Here is a 22,502-nt window from a genome sequence, read left to right as displayed (position 1 = left end):
TGTGTGTGCGTGTGCGAGTGTGTAACCCTCTCCTCCCTCTTCTACCACGGATCTTGACCAATCACGTGCGGCTTTAACCGAAAGGGGGAAAAAACAGGAGGAAAAAAAAAAGTCGGCTCCCATTAAAGCGGCTCCCTCTTAGGAGCCGGCTCATGTCGTTCACTTCAAAGAGCCGGCTCTAAGAGCCGGCTCGTTCGCGAACGACACATCACTACTACGAAACCATTAGTCAAACGCCGTCATGTCTTCTGTCGTTATTACACAAACAAAAATCTCTTTACTGTTACTAGTGTCCGTGCCTCAATATGGCTACGCTCGTGAAAGCAATACAACGAACTCAAACGCGTCTTCGTTCAATGTTGTCAACTAATATCCGGATTAATTTTATGCAAATTTTCCTCAATTCTCTGGGGAAATTTTCATAAAATTTTGAAAAACCCGGAATTCCGGGAAAATCCGGAGGACTTTCATCTCTGAACGTGAAAAAAATGTTATTGCAAACAGATTTTATTCATCTCCATCGCCAATACAATATCGATATTTGACACGTTATACAGTACTGGACTGATGTCAACACGGAAAAAACATGTCATTGGAAATCGGGACATAATGTCGATATCTTGCACTCTGTACTAAGGATTTATCGTAAATGATAACGATACAGAAATTGTAGTATTGGTGCCAAAATATTGCGAGTTATAAGCTAATAAATGTCACGCCGACAAGTCAAGCACACGTTATTTTCGCGACTTTTGCCAACTTTCTCTATGTCCCTCGCCAAAATTAGCATCATTCAAATCTTCCATACGACATTTGAACGTCTCATTACGCGTTTACAGATAAAACCGACGTACGCAGCCAACACCCACGTTCTCATTGGAGTTCAGCAATTACTTTTTCCATCTAGTGCTTGAAAAACAAGCCAGACAAAGCGTCTCCAAAACAAGCCAGTTAACGTCTCCTCCCCTTGCCGGTTCCGAGATGCCCGCTGACTGGGAAGTGGCGTCCTTGCCATTTAGCCGGTAATTAGCACAGAATGAGGAAAAGGGCGAGCTTCAAAAAAGGCAATTAAGCAACAACAACAACAACAAAAAGGTAATAAATGATGACAGCTAACTTGCTGCTTTTGGAGTCTTAAAACCTTCGCAGCACTAGTCATTAAATTGTGTGTCTGAAGGAGGGGCGTTGAAAGTGTTGCGATAATCCGCCGCTAACTGGGTATTAACATTTGAAGTCCGACGATGGCAATTCCGAAATGTTTTCTTTTAGAAAAGAACAAGAACTATGTTTTGCCTCCAAATGCTTTAAGACCCTATCTGTGCTTGAGCGGCAACCAGCTGGAATGGAGGCACCGGTCTACCTGCGATCCTGAACTCGAAAAGTGGTGGAAGAATATGGATGAATAATAATTGTTAGAATTAAAAAAAAAAAAAAAAAAAAAAAAGTTGATCAAATTAAGCATGAATAAGTAAAAGTGCTGCATGTTACTATGCTGCTATTTTTTTAATTAAGTAAAAAATAATTAAAATATACTAATTAATAACAATTACTCAAAATGTTGCAATGTTGTTTGTTTTATATCTTTTTATAAATTCCAATCAATATATTTTATCACACAATAGCAAATATGATACAGAAAAAATGAAAAGTAGGCGAAATTGTACACAAAACAATTAAAAGGATAAAAACATTGCTTTTCAATGATATTAAACGATGTACGATTCTTTTGTATGTTAAAATAAAAATATATTTTATTGTGATCCTACAAAAAAGTGAGTTAAAATACCATCTTCATTGTATTATATATCATAAAGTATAGAAGTTTTATTTGTATTATCTACTGTATGTAATTTTAAGCATAAAATCTTCAGTATTATATATTATCGTTATTATGTAATGTTGTTAATAGTGTAATATTTAGAATATTTTTTATGTATTTTTGCAATGACAAAAAAGAATCTAGTGATAATTTTATCTGCTCAAAGGTTCACATTTTTTTAATTACTTATTTGCAAAATCAACAGAACAATAATATAAAGTTTTCTGAGGATTGTTTATGGGAAAACTTTGTGAAAGTTCATCATTCTCGTCTGACCGACTTGCACCTTTATCAACCACTGGTCACGTCCCATTTCCCGGCGTTGAGATGAATCCCTCTCAGTCGGGATCGGGGCATGCAGCTGCTTCTTCTCCGCCTCGCTGGAGTCGCAGTAGCAGAGATAAAAGCGAGCCGGATTAAATTTTCCCTTCCATATCGTCTCCTGGCAGGGGCCCAATCAATCTCTTTGTGTTAAATGACTTATTAATGAAGCCGCTCTTGGGCTAATACACACACAAACACTCACACGCAAACACACAAATAATTTATTACAGTAGAACCTTTAAAGTTCACCCAGGAGGAAATGCAATTTGGAATTCCAACATTTGTAGAAATATGCTTTTTCTTTGTCTTTTTTTTTGTAACATATGTATGAACAGTTTAAACAAGGCCTGCCTTATTATCAGCACTGTGTACTGACAGGGACCCCATGTAGGTTGAAATCTCATCCGAACCCACAAGTGAAACCATCAGGTCAGTGTTTCTGTGGGGACATTGACCCTAAAGATGCACGAATTGTGGGGGGCCCCCTGGTCTCCTCAAAAGAAAGCTGTGGATTGAATGTCATCCAGTATCTGATTCTCATCATCCCTCTAAATCTGTTACCTCTCTTGAGACTCATCTACTAACTGCTTTTTCATCATTTTGGTGTGATGCTTGTACATATTCACTCTCATCTAATGTAAGGAAAACTCAAAAGATTCACACCTCAGTGTCAGCCGTCTGTGGAGTATATGTGATCACTAAATATTAAAAGTTTATCTTTGATGGACTCCTGGGAATGGGCAAAATTGATGAAATTAGACTTGCCTGCTTCAACCCAAAATTGACTTTTTTTGTGGGTCTAGTTGTGAAAGACATGCCTACCAAATATCATGTTGCTTTGTAAAACTGGCTTCAGGGGTATGAATCTTAGAAGAATTCCAGGGTGTGTTTACCTAAGGGTGTAAACTTGGCCACCATCCGTGGCCCATACGCAGTGACAAAAATTCTAATTCTTAGCAATTTTGGATCTTCCACCTGTACAGTATGAGTGGTTCAAATTTTATTACTAATAACCACACAAAATGTCATGGACAAGGTATTCTTTGCAAATGGGAAAAGTGAGACGAAGACGGCCATTTCAAAACACTCCCTGTTTGTTTCTTTTGTGTTGATATTTTTGGTGAGTTTACTCATGAGAGACAAGTCTACCTAGTTTTGTGATACTAACTGAAACTCGCTGAATTTTCAGAGACCTCAAGAATGCCCTTTAATTTATCAATTTGGTTGCCATGGTCTGCTTGCATGCAATCACAAAAACTTAAATGTTTCACAATTTTGCGGTGTCCAGCTGTCTAGTGTATGTGGTTAAAAAATTTGGTAGCAATTGTAAAAAAAATATCTTGGACAAGGTTGTCTTTGAAGGACTATTGGAAATGGTAAAAACAACCCTTAGAAATGTCCACTTTGACACAAAAGGGAAGACTTCCTGTGGCTTTTGAGACATTTTAAGGTTCTACTCATTGTAGACCTACCAAATTTCATGTTCACACATGAGAACAAAAACTTGAATCCCTCAGGGTTGGCTATCTGTCAAGTTAGTAGCAATATTCAAATTTGGTAGGAAAAGGGCAAATTTTGTCACGGTGGGTTTCTTTGAAGGGCCACTGCAAATTGCTAAAATGACCCTCCGATTTTAAAGCAGAATGGCGTCTGTGCTTCTTGTCATGATCACCACGCTTATTCAATGTCACATTCAGTGAAACTGGCTCCAGGGGCTGAATTTTCAAAAACTTTTGAGTCCTGCTACCCAGCCAATTTTGATTCGCACAAAAGCATGCTCAGGCTCAAATGAATCTTGTTCAAATTTGAAGGGATTAACTCATAATGTCAACACAAGATTAATTAGCAATAATATCCGATCCACCATGCTACAGTCCTTTTTTGTTCAGTGCAACCTATTTTCCTCCGTTCTCCACAGAGTACACTCAGCTCTCTGCCAATCCTCCCCAATTAGAACCCATGAAATGTTTCCTCATTTTATTAAAATTGCTCTCCAATGTTTGTTTTGGCTTATGGCCACATGATTCTCAAAGTGAGGTGCTCCCTCTTGTGGGAAGTGAAATGATCACTCAATGAAATGTTCATATAATGTAACGAAGGCTCAAACATTTTTTTTAACCCAGTACAGTGAATTTCTCAAGTTCAGTTCAGTTTGGTTCAACTTAAGTGCAATATATTGGGATTTCATATTTGAGAAATTCATTTAGGTCCATTTTATTCAACTATTATTTGTAATTATGAAACATTTAAGTGCAATGGTGATACTTGAAGAGTGAAGTATTTTTAGGTGATACTCAGTGTAAATAGTTTGAGAACAACTGGTCTAGAGTGGTCAAGGTTGGTCCTGGCCATGCTTTGCATCTTTTTGGCCAAGTTGGAGCTCCTCGTGGCTGAGTGCAAACACCATGATGGAAGACACAGGGCAGGCTGAATCCTTGTGTCAATTGACTTACTACAGCGGACAGTATACGAATTATACATACATTAGATCAGGCGTGCTTGAACTCATTCCAGCGGAGGATCAATTTCTAATCCTAGCGCCAATTAAACATGACTACCCATATGTACCCCTCAAATTTAGGGGTGTCCTCAGGGGCAGCTGTGCTGCCTGTTTTGCATCTCTCCTGGCTACAACACACCTGATTCAAATAATCAGGATCGTCCTCATGCTGCTTCAGAGCTGGCTGATGAGCTGATCATCTGAATCAGGTTTGTAGCAGCAGGGAGAGAAGAAAAACAGGCAGGACAGTGGCTATCAAGGCCTGGAGTTGGACATGCTTGCCATAAATCAATTGGAATTAAAAGGTTGCCTGTTTTCTCTGAAAAGGTCATAATGGGGTTTGTTGTTTGTATTTTGTTTTTTACTAAAAAGTTAAAATCTTATGAGAGCAAAGTAGTATTTTATATATTTATTTATATAAAACAGCTTTGTAGAAATGAAACTAAAACCGGAGAAAATATCATAACTTCGCATCACAGAAATACATCCAAAATACGAGAATGTCATAAATGTCAATCATCACAGATAAGCAACAAGATAACTACAAATCTATCCATCATGTCCACTCTCACAGTAATGAAATTGAAGAACAAGAAATGTCGCGCCCTTGAGTGGGTAAGTCTGATTTAGCTGACAGAACCATTTGTGTTCGACTTGGTTGCCCTGAGTCACGAACTGCCCCACTTTTGTGTGGTGTTCCACAGAGCTCAATTCTGGGGCCTCTGCTGTTCTCACTGTATCTGCTCCCATTGGGTTCCATCTTAAGCAAACATGGTGTTTCTTTCCACTACTATGTGGATGACTGTCAGATCTATGTCCCGCTGAGCAAAAAGACACTTTCTCACTGAGGCCACTTTTAGTCTGTCTGGAGGAAATCAAGACCTGGATGGCGCTACATTTCTTGATTTTCAATGAAAAGAAGACAGAAGTGATGGTGTTTGGTCTCAGTGGCCCTTGTACGTCCCATCCTGCGGACTTGGGCCCCCTGGCTCCTTATCTTAAGCCAACAGTCTCGAATTTGGGTCTTATACTGGAAAGTGATTCTAAATTGGACTGGTAAGTTGGTGCCGTTGTTAAATCCAGCTTCTTTCATCTTAGGCAGCTGGCTAGAGTAAAGCCTCTCCTTTCTCAAGAGCACTTTGAAACAGTAATTCATGCCTTCGTCACATCCCAGCTGAATTACTCAGTAATACATTTTACTTTGGAGTCAGCCAATTCTCCATTAAGCATCTCCAGTTGGTCCAGAATTCTGCTGCCCGCCTCTTGACTGGTACTCCTACTTTGGCATCCCTTCACTGGCTCCCTATACATTTTAAAGTTCTTTTTTAAGATCCTATTAATTGCTTTCAAATCTTTAAATGACCTCGCCCCATCTGACCACTCTGAGCTCCTCCGCCCCTACAAACCTGCCTGGTGCCTCTGGTCTGCAGACCAGACACTATTAGAGGAACTGAAAACTAAGGCTCAGAGGGATGGAGCCCTTTTCGTTGCTGGTCCTTCTCTTTGGGATGACCTCCCACTGAACGTTTGGCAAACCACCTCACTGTCCGTCTTTAAAACTCATCTTAAAACTAATTTTTGTTCTTTAAAAGTAAAAATCAAGTCTCATGTTGAGTCAAAAGTCAGTTTTTGTGTTTGCACTGTCTTTGCTATTAATTTATTGTTTTATTGTTTTTTTATTGTATGAATTATTGTAGCTCCATGTACGACACGTTGTCTACAGCAGTGGTTCTTTTAAAGTGTTCTATAAATATAGTTGAGTTGAGAAAATGTCGTGGCTGTACATCACTGAATTAAATGTTAAGTCTCATTTCTGAACTGTCCATCACTACAGAAGTAAAACAAGAAAACCTAACTGTGCAGCATGACAGAAATGAAACTGAAATGTAAAAGTGATTTTACTGTCCTAGTGAGAATATGCAGTACAATGAATGCATGAATGGATGACCAATTTCACAGAACAAAGGCAAAGCATGAGAAAAAAAACTGTCCATCACGAAAGTAAATGAAGAAACGTGTAATTCTCTCAACCATTTGCATCATACAGGTGAAAGTCAAATATGAGAAAATGTTGTGCCTGCCCATCATTGCTTGAGAAAAGTTAACTCTGCTCACCAACACAGGAGCAAAACTAAAAAAAAAGAACATGTGACTGAGTTTCAGCATAATATAACAAGACAAAACAAGCAAACAACAAAAAAGCTGCTGTGGGTAAGTTTTCATGTTCAGGGATGAAACTCTAACATTTGGGATTCCTGCATTACACACGCTCTTGTCCTGCTGAGAACAAAGCCATCAAGAAGCTCATTAGCGCAGCGCTTATTGAGCAGCCGAACTCTCGTTACCCTGACCACATTCTCATTTTCACCCATCACCTTCCTCTGAAGGCTCAATAGTGACATAGGTGCTGCGTGCGAGGGACAGAGACGTGACCTCAGTTGGACCCCAAGAGTACATGAATCTGCAGTCCATTGATTTAAAGGGAACATATTATGGAAATGTGACTCTTTCTTCTTTCATACAAGTCATTGTATGTCAGGTGTGTCGGCCCTCCCACCATGTGTGAAATTATTCAACCAAGTAAATCTGCTACATGTGTTCAAATAATAATGACTCGGTGAAGAAGCATTTGGCTCAAGTTTTTTTTCTTCTGTTCACTGTTCCACGTCAACAATTGTCCACGGTCGGCTAAAATTTTGCACCCAAAAGTTTCCACTCAGGATGGTTGTGACTAATTGGCCAAAATGTGTAGGAATGTAATGTAAAATCTGGATTTTTTTTTTTTTAATGCTCTGCAGTCAACTCGGCCTTTTTTTTTCTAAAACTTGAACAATGTCACGCCAACTTAGATTTTGCACAATGGTTGACTGCAACTAAGGATATGTTCAAACAATGTTACTGGCAACCGCGACAGTCTGGATTACATGAAATATACTCAAGTACACCATTATTTTCCCCATTTTCCCCCATGGGGGTTACAGTATTGCTCGATATTCTCACAGTCTATAGCAGTATGTGTGACGGGCCATGGTAGGGAAGGGCTGCTGATTCCCCGATGCGCAAAGGCACCTTATGGTTCGGCCCACGATTTTCCACAGTTCCTAGTGCGTGCCCTCCCAAGCTTGTTGCCTTCCAATGGAGTCTTCTCATGTTTGTTTAGTTCTGTCAAGGTTTTCTGTGGATTAAACGTGGATTCTGAACAGCTTTGGAGAGAGTTTGTGGTCTGGAAAAATCGAAAGAAGCTGCTCTGCCCGGTCTGCTCCAAAGTCATCAAGCAGTGGAGGTGTGAATACACCCTTAATCACCCCCCCGCCCCCACCACACACACACACACACACACACACGCACACACACACACGCACACACACACACACACACGCACACACACACACACACACACACACACACACACACACACACACACACACACACACACACGCATTTTACATTCAGCTTTACAGGTACACAGGTATTTAGAATCATTTAAGGTGGCAACTGGCAAGTGTGAAGTTTCCTACATACAGTAATGCTTCCTGTTGCACTATGGACCACCTTCAAGTTTTGTTCTACTCTATTTCACACTGTCATGTTGAATTGCATAGTGTACGTCACCTTGTAAAGTATGAAAAATGTCAATATGTATGAATGGATGGATAGATCGATCGACGGACAGATGGATAGACAGCTAGAAAGATAGATACAGTAGATAGATTGATAGATAGATGAAGATCATGCAAACCTTCGTACATGGAAAAAAAACAACAAAAGACAACTCTCACTTTTTCCCTGAAGTAATTGAGCAAAGGTATAAAATGAGACAACTGAGACGCAGAAGAAGGTGGGGGGGGGGGAAGCTCGAGGGCCAGGGCAGCAGGGGGTCTCGCTTATTAAACCCATACATGCATGCATGAACGCATACCTCTCGTTTGACTCCCCCGCCAGGTAGCTCAAAGCTATTATACACAGGGCGATGATTCAAGGCGTTTTCTCTATCTGCAGCGTGTTAGCACAGCAACATTCTATGTGTGTTCTGTCCAAACATGGCGCACACACAAGGCGGTTGTAATACCTCAACAAGGACAGGCACGCTCACAACAAATGAGGGTCAGTGATTCCTCGGGGGGTGTTCAAAAATGTTGCGCTACTTAGAAAGTTTTGGAAAGGTTGAAGAAATCACAAGTGAGTTGTCAAATGTTTGCACCCCTATTTGGTATGGAGCACAGAGCTCTTCAACCGGTATTGATCTTTTTTTAGCCCTCAGCGGCCATCATACTTTAGTCTTGTTTGCAAAAGTAGGCTAGTGTAAGGTCAGACTTTTTTTTTTTCTGTAAATTTCAAACCGCCTAAAATTTTGATTGTAACGAACTGGTCAATATGTTTCTTTAACCTTAAAAGAGCATTTTGTTGTACCTTGTAATATGGAGTCACTTTTTCAATGTTTGTTTTCTTCTTTTGAAAAATTCACACCACCTAAAGTTTTGCACACAAGTCAACTGCATGATTTGTAATCTGAAAATAGTCCTATTAAATCAATTCCTATTAAATCAGTATTTTGAGTGGGGGGCGGATTACACCCCCTCCTGAAATATTTACCTGGGGAATACTGCAGTTTTCGGACTAATATTTGTAATCGAATACGTTTTTTTTTTTTTTTTTAATAACATGAGCTACTATTCTAAAAAAAAAAAAAAAAAACAAATCCACTTCTGTGAATGCGAGCATATTTTCTTTCCCTTTTTCATATTTCGCAGCCCTAATTTTTTTTTCATTTGCCTGGTCAAAAGTTTCATCCTGATACCAGAGTTTTGCGAAATGAAATAACCTTGTGAGGTTATTCCTTGTTGGCTTTTTGTTTCAGTCTCCGGCTGGCGAGTGTCACCTGTTACATCCGTCTTGAATCTGGCCTGGTTACCTGCCTGCTTTATAAGCCAGGCCACACCAACAACTGACTGTCGGATTATTAGCCTTGTTCATGACTCTGTCTCCAAGTTTTCTACGTGTTCTTGACATAGCTGTGTGTCAGGGTTTTTTTACCCGGACAAAGTTAAACAAACGACTCGACACACACAGAAGATTGTCTTTCTTCAGCGGAAGTGGATCTCTGAGAGCGATCGGCGGGGAGTTGCTCCGTGATCGCACTTAGAGTCCCTTGTCCTCCTGTCGGACTTTTATTGTTAACATAAGCAAAATACAAGAAAAACACTGCCCCCGATATTTGCATACCACGCCCCTGGTCCGACCCCTCGGCAGTGATCTGATTACCTTGGTTTAAGCTTTGAACCACAGATATGTTGACACTTTTCAGTCTGGTGGACAACGAATCAACAAGTTGTAGATATCGTAGATGACAAATGTCCGTCTGGGCGCGACACCCGTTCCCAAACCGTCTTTTGATGTTCTACAACACTTCATTGCCAAATTGTTTATTCCCACTTTGTGACCGAGTCAAGCCTTCTTCCATCTATTCGCCCCCTTGCTTAGACGTTATAACTGTGGACTTCAAAAGCCCTCCGCCCAGACGGCCGACACCTTTGCGCACAGGCATTTGGGGGCGCACTGAATACGCATCCAAACGTCTACACATGCCCAAATTAAATGAAACTTTAAACATGATACAATTTTGCTCGTAGATTTCTCTTTCACTGCGCCTCGTGAGTTCAAAGGATTTTTATTCTAGTATTTTCCTTGTTATGTATTTTGGGGTTTTGTTTGTCGTGTGTTGGATTTTCATGTCCTTTAAATTGACAAGCAATTTTTGTGTATATCGTTCCTTGCCTTTTCCAAGCGTGTTTTGTTTGTTCTCGCCTTTTCCTGGTTCTTCGTACCGACCAGCGTCCTTTGTTGTGCTTTGTCGATCTTGCGTTTTTGTTAATAAATATTTTTGTGACCGAAACTTCATATCTGTGGACACACTTTTTCAATCCTCATTCTGTCCAGAGTTCGTTCGGACACTTGACGGAAAATCAATTTCTCCTTCAGTTCCAATGAGTTTTTTTCTTCAGAAATTTCACACCCCTGAAAGTTTTGTCCCTGAGGTGATATGTGCCTCAATAAAACCAAATTTTTAAAATGGTATGATGTTAAATTTACAAGGACATCCCAATTAAATCAGCTTGTGCTACTCCTAGTGTGTGTGTGTGTGTGTGTGTGTGTGTGTGTGTGTGTGTGTGTGTGTGTGTGTGTGTGTGTGTGTGTGTGTGTGTGTTTAGCTCTCCCTAAAATTTTGCATGCTTAACATAACTCAGATGAAAAATCCCTAAAGTCATCTAAAATCTCACGTTGCAGTCAAAATTTAACCTGGATGAGATCCATGAAGTCAAAGTCAGTGAACCACAGTATAGCAATACATTTTTGATACAGCTCCCGTATTGGATCTCAGTTTGTAGAGCAGAGGCGTCAAACATACGGCCCGCGGGCCGGAACCAGCCCGCAAGGAGGTTTGATCAGGCCCGCAGGATAATTTAAAAGTGAAAAAATGCATAAAAGATACGTAATGAATATTTTTAATACGGTGCAATTCGTGGAGTATCCGCTAGGGGGACACACTGTTTTGATCAGAGTAAAAGACAACATTGTTTTGATCAGAGAAGAAGACAACAGCAGCCTCAGTCTGTCACTGAGACAGACCCAACACAGCAGACACTATCAAGTACATGTGAATACTTTATTCTTGACTCATTAAATAGCACTCTCCTTTGTTTGTAAGGTGTAGGCAGGGATTAAATTTAGATTGTACAGTGATCCCTCGCTAGTTCGCGGTTCGTTTATCGCGGGTTCAGTGCATCGCGGATTTTTTCAAACATAAAAAAAAAAAAAAAAAAAACATTTTTTTTCTTTTTTTTCTTTTTTTTTTACATATACATGGAGTACAGTACTGTATATGTTGCTCTATGTGACTCGCTGTTGTTTTGCAGCTTCTCGCGGACTGTTTGCGGACTTTAAAAAAAATAATAATAATTTTTTTATTTTTATTTACCTGTTTATGTTAATTGGACGCTATTTCACGGATTTTCGTTTATCGCGGGTGGTTTTGGTCCCCATTAACCGCGATAAACGAGGAATTACTGTATATGCACATGTGTAAATGGTTTAAAAATTCATTTCTTTATAAATCTCGTTTAATCTTAAAATGCATTGCTATATTTTTCAATACCAATTACTTGTTAAAGTTTTGTGCCTTTGTACAATCAGTGGGATCAGTTGCAATACATATATGTGAATGATAAAAGTAAATTTCACATTTGTCTAAGAAAATGTAAGGAGCTTCATGAAATGTTTTGTAAAAGATGTTTATTAAATTTCAACATTTTCCTAATGTTCATGTGCTTCTTTATATCAAAACAAAGGAAATACATTATTTTGGTTATTTATAGCAGAGTATGCTATAATTTTAATGGTCCGGCCCACTTTACATCTACCGAGGCCGTATGTGGCCCACAATGTGAAATGAGTTTGACACCTCTGGTGTAGAGGTTCCGAACGTTCAGGTGGCGTTCATTTGTGGACAACCGACTAACGTGTGGGTCCGTTCCAAATCTCAGCCGGCGCCCATGAGTCAATTTTCTGTAGTTATTACCAAAAACAAAACATGCTGTTTACCGCCAGCTCGCCGTTTCAAGCTGTTCAAGTGCTTTGTAAAAGATTTATTGGTCATGAGAGGAAATATGGTCCAACAGCAACATTCGCAAGCAGCATTTTCTGCTTACTCTACCGTGAAATGAATATCTTATGGTTGTGCCATAAAAAAAACAAAAAAAAAACAAAAAACAAAAAAAACAAGGAAACAACAAGAATGTTGAATTGATAAAGCTTTTACAATGACAATTGGATTCTGGTCCCAGTGACCTAAAAATGCATGAAAAGCATAATGTGCTCACGTCGTGAAAATGTCAATGTTTAAAATATGTAAGATGACCATACGGTGAAATTGCTTCATTTCTTTGTCATGATCATAAATCGCCACTGTGAGAGCATTACCATCAGCAAAAACTCAGATAGGACTTTTGGAATGTTTTGAAAATTCTGCCACAGAAGTCAGATTCACTTCTCAACATACAAAGTAGAACTTAGTAGGCAATGGGCATATTTGTAAACCCACAAAAATGCCTCAAGAAGCCATGCTCAATAGGACACAGGAAGTCCGCCATTTTGGTACATAGCAACAAAATTTGGGTGGTTTAGGTCAATTCCATGGGTCCTTCAAAAAAAAAAAAAACTTGCCCTGCAGATTTTGCCCGGTTTCTTCCAAATTGAAACCAGGTACCCTGCACAAACAGTTAGTTTTGGTTATTGCGTGTGGACGGAGCATGGTGGAACAATTTCACATCTTGCCATGTAACACAAAACTCAAATAAACTCCACAGTGACATGTCACAAAACACTTTTTTTCATTGAGCAAAATGGAATTTAATAGGTGTGCCAATTATGAGCGGAACCCCAAAAAGTCTGAACAAGCCACACACCAAAAGACATGGGAAGTCTGCCATTTAGGTTTGAAGCCGCCACAATGGGCGAATTGTTCCTGTTTTTAGGGGTCCTTAAAGCTGAATTTGTCTAAAAGATTGTGTTCAATTGCATCCCATTCATACGTGACAGATGGGTGACGCAAAATTGCAGACATTCAGACCAGGCAGAGCATGGCGGCGTAGTTAGATGACTTGCTATCAAACATGAAACTCTAATAACTCAACTCCGCAAGCTCCAAAGCCAGACTAAACCGGCTTGTCAAAAGATTCATAGTCATAGAAAGAAATGTAAACGTATCACTGCAGGCAGCTTGAATTACACTTCCTCCACTTTTGGATTGCCTGAATCCACACGTTGGCCCGCGCTTCCAGCCTTGGCACACACGTCCATAAGGGGGGACCGCCGCACTCATTACAGCTCAAACGACTCCAGCGGTGCAACTTTGTGCACTTTTTAACAGGCCCGCCGAGTTGTGTTTACACACTATTTGCTGGAAGAATCGTCCCTCCAGACCTTTTACCTGGACACTGTGCTCACCAGCAGAGCATCAAACATCTTTAATTGGATGATTAGCATGTAAATATTGTCTAAATAGCACCGATCGTTCAAAATCGGAGTCCACTGTCTCACAGTTTTTGTCGCTTTTTTTTTTTTTATCCTTGTCATATTTTTGGGTTGTTGTTACACGGACCTGGATGCCACCTCTTCCAGCTTCACCCCATTGGTCGATGCGGTCAACAATGCATACCGTATTTTCCACACTAAAAGGTGCACTGGATTATGAGGCGCACCTTCAATGAATGGCCTGTTTTGTAATTTTTTTCATACATTGGGCGGACCGCTTTATAAGACGCAATCTACAATGCATCCACTAGATGGAGCTACACTCAGGGAAACGTCAACAGAAAGAACGATCAGATGTCAGTAAAACGCATTTAATAAAGCAGCGACACAGTTGACTTAACCACCAGCAAGTTATAACATTGACTCGTTAACGGTGAACTCTCTTGCCGCTGCTCTATTTCCGTGTTCAACTGCGTAACCGATCTCCTTAAGTTTGAACTCTGCGTTGTCAGCATGTCTCGAGCAAGGAGCCATTTTGGGGTCGAAATATTACCGTAGTGACCATACACAAGTCGCATCGGATTTTAAGGCACGCTGTGAGCTTTTAAGAAAATGGAAGGCTTTTAGGTGCGCCTTTTAGTATGGAAAATACGGTACCAAACCAGCAGATATAACAAAAGCTTCTTTCTGCTTGCCATAAACTCCATCACTGTAAAGTGGAATACAACTATTTACACTAACAACCATCTTGCAGACTGCTCAAGTATATTTTCCAACGAATCGCCTTGAAAGCGGGTCTCGCCTCTCTTGTCTGTGAAATTCAGTTTTGTAAGCCACTGCAATGACCAAGAGAGCCCTGCGGATGGCAGTGAGATCAGCCCAGCTTTTAAGTTGGAGAGAAAGATGAAATGCCAGCATGTTGCAAATTGGACATGTTTAGGCACCTCATACTCACCTCATACTTGTCATATTGTCAGAATGAAATATTGGCCCATGGTGAGTATGTGTCACAAGGGTAGTAGAAAGTGTGTGCCACGATCATTCATGGGGGTAAATGATGAACAACATGTAGAAAACCCGTCGGCATGATTATTATTGCCATCAAAATCTCTTTCTCAGTCCTGATTTAGTTGTCTTATAGCTTGAGGTGTCAAAACAGGAAATAGTATCAGCGTCATTGTTTTGATAAAAAAGCTCATTTTCTGCACGGTCTTGGTGTTTTGAGTGAAGCCGGCCCATGTTCAACTGCTGATTACGAAAGAAAAAAAAGAGAAATAAACTTTCTTTCGGGTAGGTTCGTTGCATGCATTGTCACAGAAAAAAAAATTCTGTCAGTCTTGAGAAATCAGTCGAAATGTTCTCAAATACTGTAACTGACAAGATGAGGAACTTTCCTTTCAAAAAAAGTTGACAGTGCAAGAATTAATATAGTTCTACTTTTTTTGTATATGGAACAATCTCCATCATATTCGTGGGTCAGCATTCACAAAAGGACAATTTTTTTTCTTTTCTTTGTGGAACCTATTGCCAGCTACTTGTTAAGAAACCCTGCTTTTGTGCTCTTTCTGAAAGACCCTAAGAAGCCAAAGGATGCCACGAAAAGCCCTGTCTGAATAGGAAATTAGCACAGTAATTGCTCCATCTTGATTGAGAGAAAGGCTTTTTACGTTAGCTCGGAGGAATGAGATTTTGCCAGAATTGTTATGGAGATTGTTACGGTCAGATGCATATTCGCATGTACTTAAGATGCATTTTTTTTTTCTAAATCAAATGAAATCAAAATGTGTAAGGCGTTTATTTTTTAAGAATAATGATGGAAGATAAGTTTGGATTGATACTGAACTGTTATAAGATCATAGTGTGTCATGTTTCTTTAAATGTAATTTAAGTCTCATACATTTGCTTCTGGGGGCAAACGCTCTTAACAAGCATCCGTCTTGCGCCGTTATGTTTTGAGGCCGTATTTTCTCTTCGCTCGTTTCAAGGATCAATCCTAGTCTGAGGCTTTTTGTCTTCAAACGAATTTCTGAAGCGTGACCTTGCTCACTCCACGCCGAGAGGGAACTCTGAATGGACTGGTGGATTGTTATTGCCAACAACTTGTTTAATAGAGACGGCCGAACAGGGCGGGTTTTCCAAGTCAAGGATGGGTAAACTCCTGCTCCATTACTCGGCTCGTTTTCGTATGTTTTTCGGCAGATGGAAGAGGGCTTAAAAGATGTGGTTGGGGCGTCATTAATTGCTACTCACTGCTGCTCAAACGTGCACCATCAAATGCCAGATGTTTGTGGAAATGAAACAAGGGGCATGATTTACTAAAGTGCCAAAGGGCAGGCACTAAATGAGTGTTCTCGCTAACAGCGTTTCTCAAAGTGCTGTGGTCGTGCCACGAGTGATACTCCGGTTCACTCTTGCGGTGCTTGAAAGAATCAGAATTTGTTATAGTTCGTTTTTTACAGTGCAGTTTTCCTGGATGTAGGCACAGTGTTAATGGTCAAACTCTGCATAATGTTACAATGATTTGCAATAGTATTATTTTATGAACACAGCTGTATGGTGTTGTATTTGAGAACCACTGTGTTGCACATGGTTTCAGTGAATATAAAAAACATATGTCAGGTTTTATATATATAGATACAGACGCTCCCCAGCTAACGAACAAGATACATTCCGAAGGATCGTTCGTTAGCTGAATTCGTTCGTAAGTTGCTTCAGTGCTATATTTTGTATGGAATGTATGTTTAAGGCTTATATAAGTATGTTTAAGGTTTATATAAGTATAATAAAATGAAGTTTAACTTACTTTTGGAAGATGTACTCGAAGGCTTAAGGAGATGATGGAGGGGGAGGAGAAGGAAGAGGAGGATTTTATGTCATGGGGCCGAGATGGTCTTCGTCGCCGCTGGAATGGGCTTCAAGAGTTACTTCCTCCTCCGTAACATCAATGAAGGAAGAAGTTGAGGGTCGAGGAGAAGAAGATGAGGGTTGACGAGTATCTTCCTTGGAGGGTGTAGTAGAAACTGGCCGAAAGAAGCGATCTCACGACGATTTCACAGTTTTCTTCTTTTTCTCATCATAAATGATGCAGTAGCACCGTATGGCATCATTCATTTGATTTGCAACCTTTGTGCAACGTTCAATATTTGGGTCTTGCTGCCTGAAGAGTGCAATGGCTTTATCTATGAGAAAACCCCTCGGCCAAGAGTTCCGTCTCAAACTTCTTCATGGGGACAGGCGTTTCCTCCTCCTCCTCCTCCTCCTCTCACAGCGCCTCACGTTGATATTAGCGGCGGAAAGAAGTACTATAGTACTCGGAAAAAGGCGCTCACTACAAAATCTAACTTACAGCATCTCTGTCCGAGAACATTTTTCGACATACCTGTACCCGCAAAAATGTTCATATGTACCGTTGTTCGTAACACGAATGTTCGTAAATCGGGGAGCGCCTGTATATATATATACAGACACACCCACACACACACACACACACACACGCACACACACACACGCAGTATATGGCAGGCAGCACACATCTGTCACCTTTTTAAGTGCCTCTGATTAATCCCAAATACATTTTAGATGTTCTAGTCGGCTTTTTTTTTAATGCTTCCTAGCCGAAACCTGAAGCTTTTGTTTACACTGACTGCTATTTGGAAGTGATCATAATTTGTAGGTCCCAATAATTGAAGGCCCCAATTCCATCTGAAAATAACAAACAAACAAACAAAATCTTGACCAAAAAAGGCTACAACAGCTTTAATGTCAGCCCCAGTTGAAGTTTACTGTCAAAATAAAACTAAACCAAGGAGAATTACACATTGTGAGTTATGAACCAATTACATTGCATTTCTTTAGAACAGTCTGTTTTGCTGAATGCTAACAAACAATGCATAACAGATATTTTAAAATAATCGGTGTGGCAACACATGTAGGATCGCTAGATACTATTCACAGGCATAATTTTTTGCCGTATGCAAAAATGAATAATCTGATGCAGATTACATATTCACTTACAGTAGCTGAATGAAACGTTTTTTGTTTGCCTGCTTGACTGTATTACACTGCCATCTGGTGGCTAAAACATGCACACCAGCAGGAACCACAATGATTTAATCATTATGCATACATTCATCTTATATTCTTTTAAAGTTTTCACATATGTTATTGCCGAATGTTTTTTGTGGAATACAATACCATAGCGTGCTACAAAAATTACAAAATGTTTGTTGTCTTAATGCTGAGACTGGAACGAATTAATGGTATTTTCATTCATTTCAATGGAGAAAAATTATTTGAATACCTGAATGCGCATAACAAATTCATCTCATATCTCAAGGCACCACGGTATATCATTCATTCCAAACCTGATAGAACTCCTCTAGGGTGTATGTTACTGTCCATGAGAAGTTAATCTGCTTTAAACTACACGCAGGCAGACACACGGCGCGCGCGCGCACACACACACACACACACACACACACACACACACACACACACACACACACACACACACACACTTCAACTACCATCTGCTACAAAGATTAAAACAGTCTCAAAACGTGGCACGATACATCATCAAGACAATCAAGTGAGCCTCTAAAACACGTACTTGCATTTACACGCGCGCGCACTCACGCACGTATGCACGCACGCACACACACACACACACACACACACGCGCGCGCGCACACACACACACACTCACACACTCACACACACACACACAGACACGCACACACACACACACACATACACACACACACTGACACGGCAGACGTATCTCCCAGCAAAACAGGAGGAAAACAAAAGTCTTAATTCATGTGCGGCAAAACGGTGTCACTCAAGGATTACAGCCCCCACCCATCCCACCCTCGCACACACGGACACGCACAAAGTATTTGGCTGATAAATGAAGGAAGAGGTTCCACATATATCATCCGATTATTTGGATTAAAAACACAAATAAAACTCACTTCTAAAACTCTAAAACAAGTAAAAACAACAACAACAATACGAAGAAAAGAAGAATGGAAAAACAGTATGTATTTACCTGTGTGTGTCCACGCGTGGAGAATCCAGAAAAAGAAATAATCCACCCACGTCAAAAATAAAAAAAAAGAAGTGCAAGTGAGCGCTTCCAGCAATCCAAACGTTAACTCCCAGTAACGGTGCGGGGCAACGCCGGTCCGTGCAGCGTGGTCGTGTATGGACAGCTCCCAGCGAGAAGCAACACTGTTCGACGATCTCTCCTCGGTCGCGCGCCGCTCGCGTGTGAGCCAGTGAACAGGGAGACGCCGATCTCACCTCCACTCGCGTGCACACCCCCACCGGCGTGATTTGCGCCGAGTCACGCGGGAAGGGTGAGGGGAACAAGGAGCCAATCAGAAGTGGGCGACACAAGCGGATCAGGCCAACTGTCCTTGAGCAGGAATGCTGCGAGAGAGAAATGAAGCAGTTGGATTATTCTCTGAAAATCACAGAGCCCCAAACAGACATACTGAAATACGTTAAATTCCAGCCACAAAAATGGATGGGAACTCCACACAAAATATTAAATTGTGGCCACGAAAAGAGCCACTGTGAACGAGAGTAGACGCGCACTCCATAAAATGCTGGGTTCTTTTCCTGACACATTCACTAGATAGCCTGGATTTTCAGCAGATTGGGTTGCTTTTACCTAAAATGGGTCAATTATTTTGACCCAGCAGATTGGGTTGAAAATTTTGAGTTGGTCACGTTGTTTTCAAATCAACCCAGTGCACTGGGAATCAATAGCCCAGCATTGGTACAACCTCTTTTAGACCTAGCGCTAGGTTAGCTCTTTCACCGAATTTGGGTCATTTTTCCACCCAATGTAATCTGAAACAAGAACCATGTCTTGAAACAAGTAAAAATAATAAATAAATACATAGAAACAACCAAATATGGCTCACATAGATCGAATGCTGGGTTCGTTATTTTGACCCAGTAGATTGGGTTGAAGTTTGATTTCAAGGGAGTTGAAGAGCTGAAGCTAGTCGCCCTGTTGAAATTCAACAAAACATTCTTGGAGAACGTTGGCGGTGGCTGGATGGCTGAATAGGTAACAGGGCATATTTTGGACACTGGGATGGTGGGTCAAATCCTGGTCATGGTGGATTTCCCATGTGTCCGGAGAGCATCGGGTGTAAAAATTGTTCTGAACATGTCATGCAAATAATTGCTGTGGTGAGTTCTAATAGGACAAAATTGTCGCCTTTTGGACCCAGCATTGGGCTAGCTATATTTCACTGTGTTTGGGTAACTTTTGGACCAGCAGTTTTAATGGTATTTCCTTATTTCTTGTCCTTTTTAGGTTAAACACAGGGATGAATAAAGGAAAGGCAAATCTTTTAGATGACTACTGATAGAAATCAAGTTTTGGTTCTGATTTTGACATCCATTATTATCCATTATTTTTCTTGATCCATCAGTTCAACTCTGGGCCAGCATCCCAAACAGTGAGGTCCAGAGATTGACGGCAGACTCAGAAAGTAAGTAGTGCTTTGGCTTGGGTGATGCATCTGCATGCTACTACTGTAAAATTTTATTGATCATCTTTCATGACATCTTGCTAGATTCGACAGATGTTTGGTCTTGGCCCACTATCCCACAAAACATGTATTTTCTTTGAAGACAGCCTTGATCAGTGGTCCTCATCTACCGGTCAGTGGACCGGACCATTTGGTACCGCGCCGCAGTGCAAGAGCCAAACATACATTTTATTTGTTTTAGTAAGTCAGCCCCACCACAATGCCACGTCCTTCCTATTGGTTCCCTTCCAAAGGGCAGTATACATTGCTCTAGGTGATAGATTATGTCACGTTTTTTCAATAGTATGTATTTTTTTAGTTGTATATTTTGGATAAAAAGTAGTCTATTTTCCAGAAAAAAATTGCAACATTATGAGGATAAAGTCCAAACAACCACTGCTTGCCTTCGGACTTTACTTATGTTAAAAACAAGGGACTGATTGTTTTTCTCCTCCCATTTGAACAGATGGGCTATTGTTGTATGGGCTTCCTTACATAGTCAAATGCAAATGAATGTAACTGATGGAGGCCAAATATGCAGGAGGAGGAAAAGGAGGAGAAGGAGCTCCTTTAGCAGTCTGTGCACGCATGTAGAAGATGACGCGGTGGCATCTGGGCTTATAAACCAGCGGCAAGTACATGTCGCACGGCGCTAATACATCAAGTGAAGTGTTAATGTGCCGAATGCTAATTGAAGGAAATGTTATGCAAAGTTGACACTGACATTATGTGTGCGCGTGCAGGTGAGTGTAATGGGAAGTGAAGATTTCTCAGTGAGCAGCCTTACATGTCACCTTTTATTAAGGTTTTAATCCACAGTCGTGTTTCAAAGACGTAGTTTCAAGGCAGGGTTCTGGTTTTAGATTGGAGTCTTAAAATTGCTGGGTCAAAAGTAACCCAAATTGGGTGAAATGAATAACCCAGCGCTGGGTCCAAAACGGACAAAGCCAATGGTGGGTTATTTATACCCCGATTGGACCCAGCATGCCCAAATCCAATATTCAACCCAATCTGTTGTGTCAAAAGTAATTAACCCAACCTTGAGTAAAAGTAACAGCAACCCAGTGAGTGGGTTAGGAAAAACAACCTAGCATTATTTTGTGTGTAGTGATTTAAAACAGAGTTACGATATCAAGGCTGGGTTAAGCTTTCAAAGAGGGGTTAGGCCTAGACTTTCAAAATATGTTTTAACATAAGCTTATGGTTTGAAGCAAAGTTCACAGTTTCAAATTTGAGTTTCAAGACAGATTTAGGGGCTCAAGCCAGTCAGGAGTTTAACATAGGCTTACAAACCTGGATTAGGGTTTCAAAATAGAATTTCAACAAAGAGTTTAGGTTTTAAGGCATAGTTAATGTTGGAGATTTTAGGTTTTTTTTTTTTTTAGGTTGTCAATTAGGGTTTCAAGTCAGGGTCAAGGGCGGCCCAGTGGTCCAGTGGTCCAGTGGTTAGTGCGTCGACCTCACAGTGCAGTGCAGTGAGTGGAGTTTGCATGTTCTCCTGCGTGGGTTTTCTCTGGGTACTCCGGTTTCCTGTCCATGTCCTGCAGAAAGAGTCTGCAGCGCATTGTGAGAGCGGCTGAGAAGATCATTGGTGTCTCTCTTCCTCCACTCGCGGACACTTAGAACTCTCGTCTGACCCGCCAAGCCACCCAGATCGCAGGTGACTCCACACACACGTCTTACAGCCTCTTCGACGTGCTGCCGTCAGGGAGGAGGCTGCGATGTCTCTCTGCTAAAACTACCAGGCTCAAGAAGAGTTTATTACACCAGGCGGTCAAGAGACTAAACTCCCTCCATGTTCTGCCCGCACCCCCCCCCACCCCCAGTCTACACCTGCCTCCTGCCACAATCGGTGTCCCTCCCCCAGCATCTGACATCCGATTACGTTATTGCACTTAAAACAAGTAACTAAAAATATACAATAATCACAAGTGCCCTTGGGTGTCTGTTGTTGCTATTTGTATATTTATTTTTATTTAACATACAGTATTTATATATTTATGTCTTATGGAATTTTAACATAAATTTTAGCTGTGTGTGTTCACTGCACTGCATGTTTGCACTGTGGTTGAGAGAGTAAAGTAATTTCATCTGTGCTGTATGTCAGGGGTCCCCAACCGTCGGTCTGCGTACCGGTACCGGTCCGCAGGGCATTTGGTACCAGGCCGCACAGAAAGAACTTGCCTTAATTCCGTTTTATTTATTTCGGAATACGAAAGATGTTTTATTTTGAAAAATTACCGGATTCTCCGTTACATCCGTCTGTGTCACGCTTGAC

The 22,502-nt window shown here is 40.8% G+C and overlaps 1 protein-coding gene across 2 annotated transcripts in view; it reads right to left on the bottom strand.

Annotated features, from left to right (window-relative positions):
* The window catches only part of fstl5 (follistatin-like 5), a 137,227-nt gene extending 118,262 nt beyond the window's left edge, over positions 1-18,965 (bottom strand). For both annotated transcript variants that reach the window (XM_019887445.1, XM_019887446.1), the window contains exon 1: positions 18,724-18,965. The gene's annotated coding sequence lies outside the window, so the exon portion shown is untranslated. The remainder of the gene's footprint in view (positions 1-18,723) is intronic.
* Positions 18,966-22,502: the final 3,537 nt, after the last annotated feature.

This window comes from Hippocampus comes, unplaced genomic scaffold (genome assembly GCF_001891065.2).
Source record: "Hippocampus comes isolate QL1 unplaced genomic scaffold, H_comes_QL1_v1.1 scaffold202, whole genome shotgun sequence".
In the NCBI taxonomy this organism is placed as follows: domain Eukaryota; kingdom Metazoa; phylum Chordata; class Actinopteri; order Syngnathiformes; family Syngnathidae; genus Hippocampus; species Hippocampus comes.
Note: the sequence above shows the minus strand (reverse complement) of the source record. Positions and strands in the feature narration are given on the sequence as shown.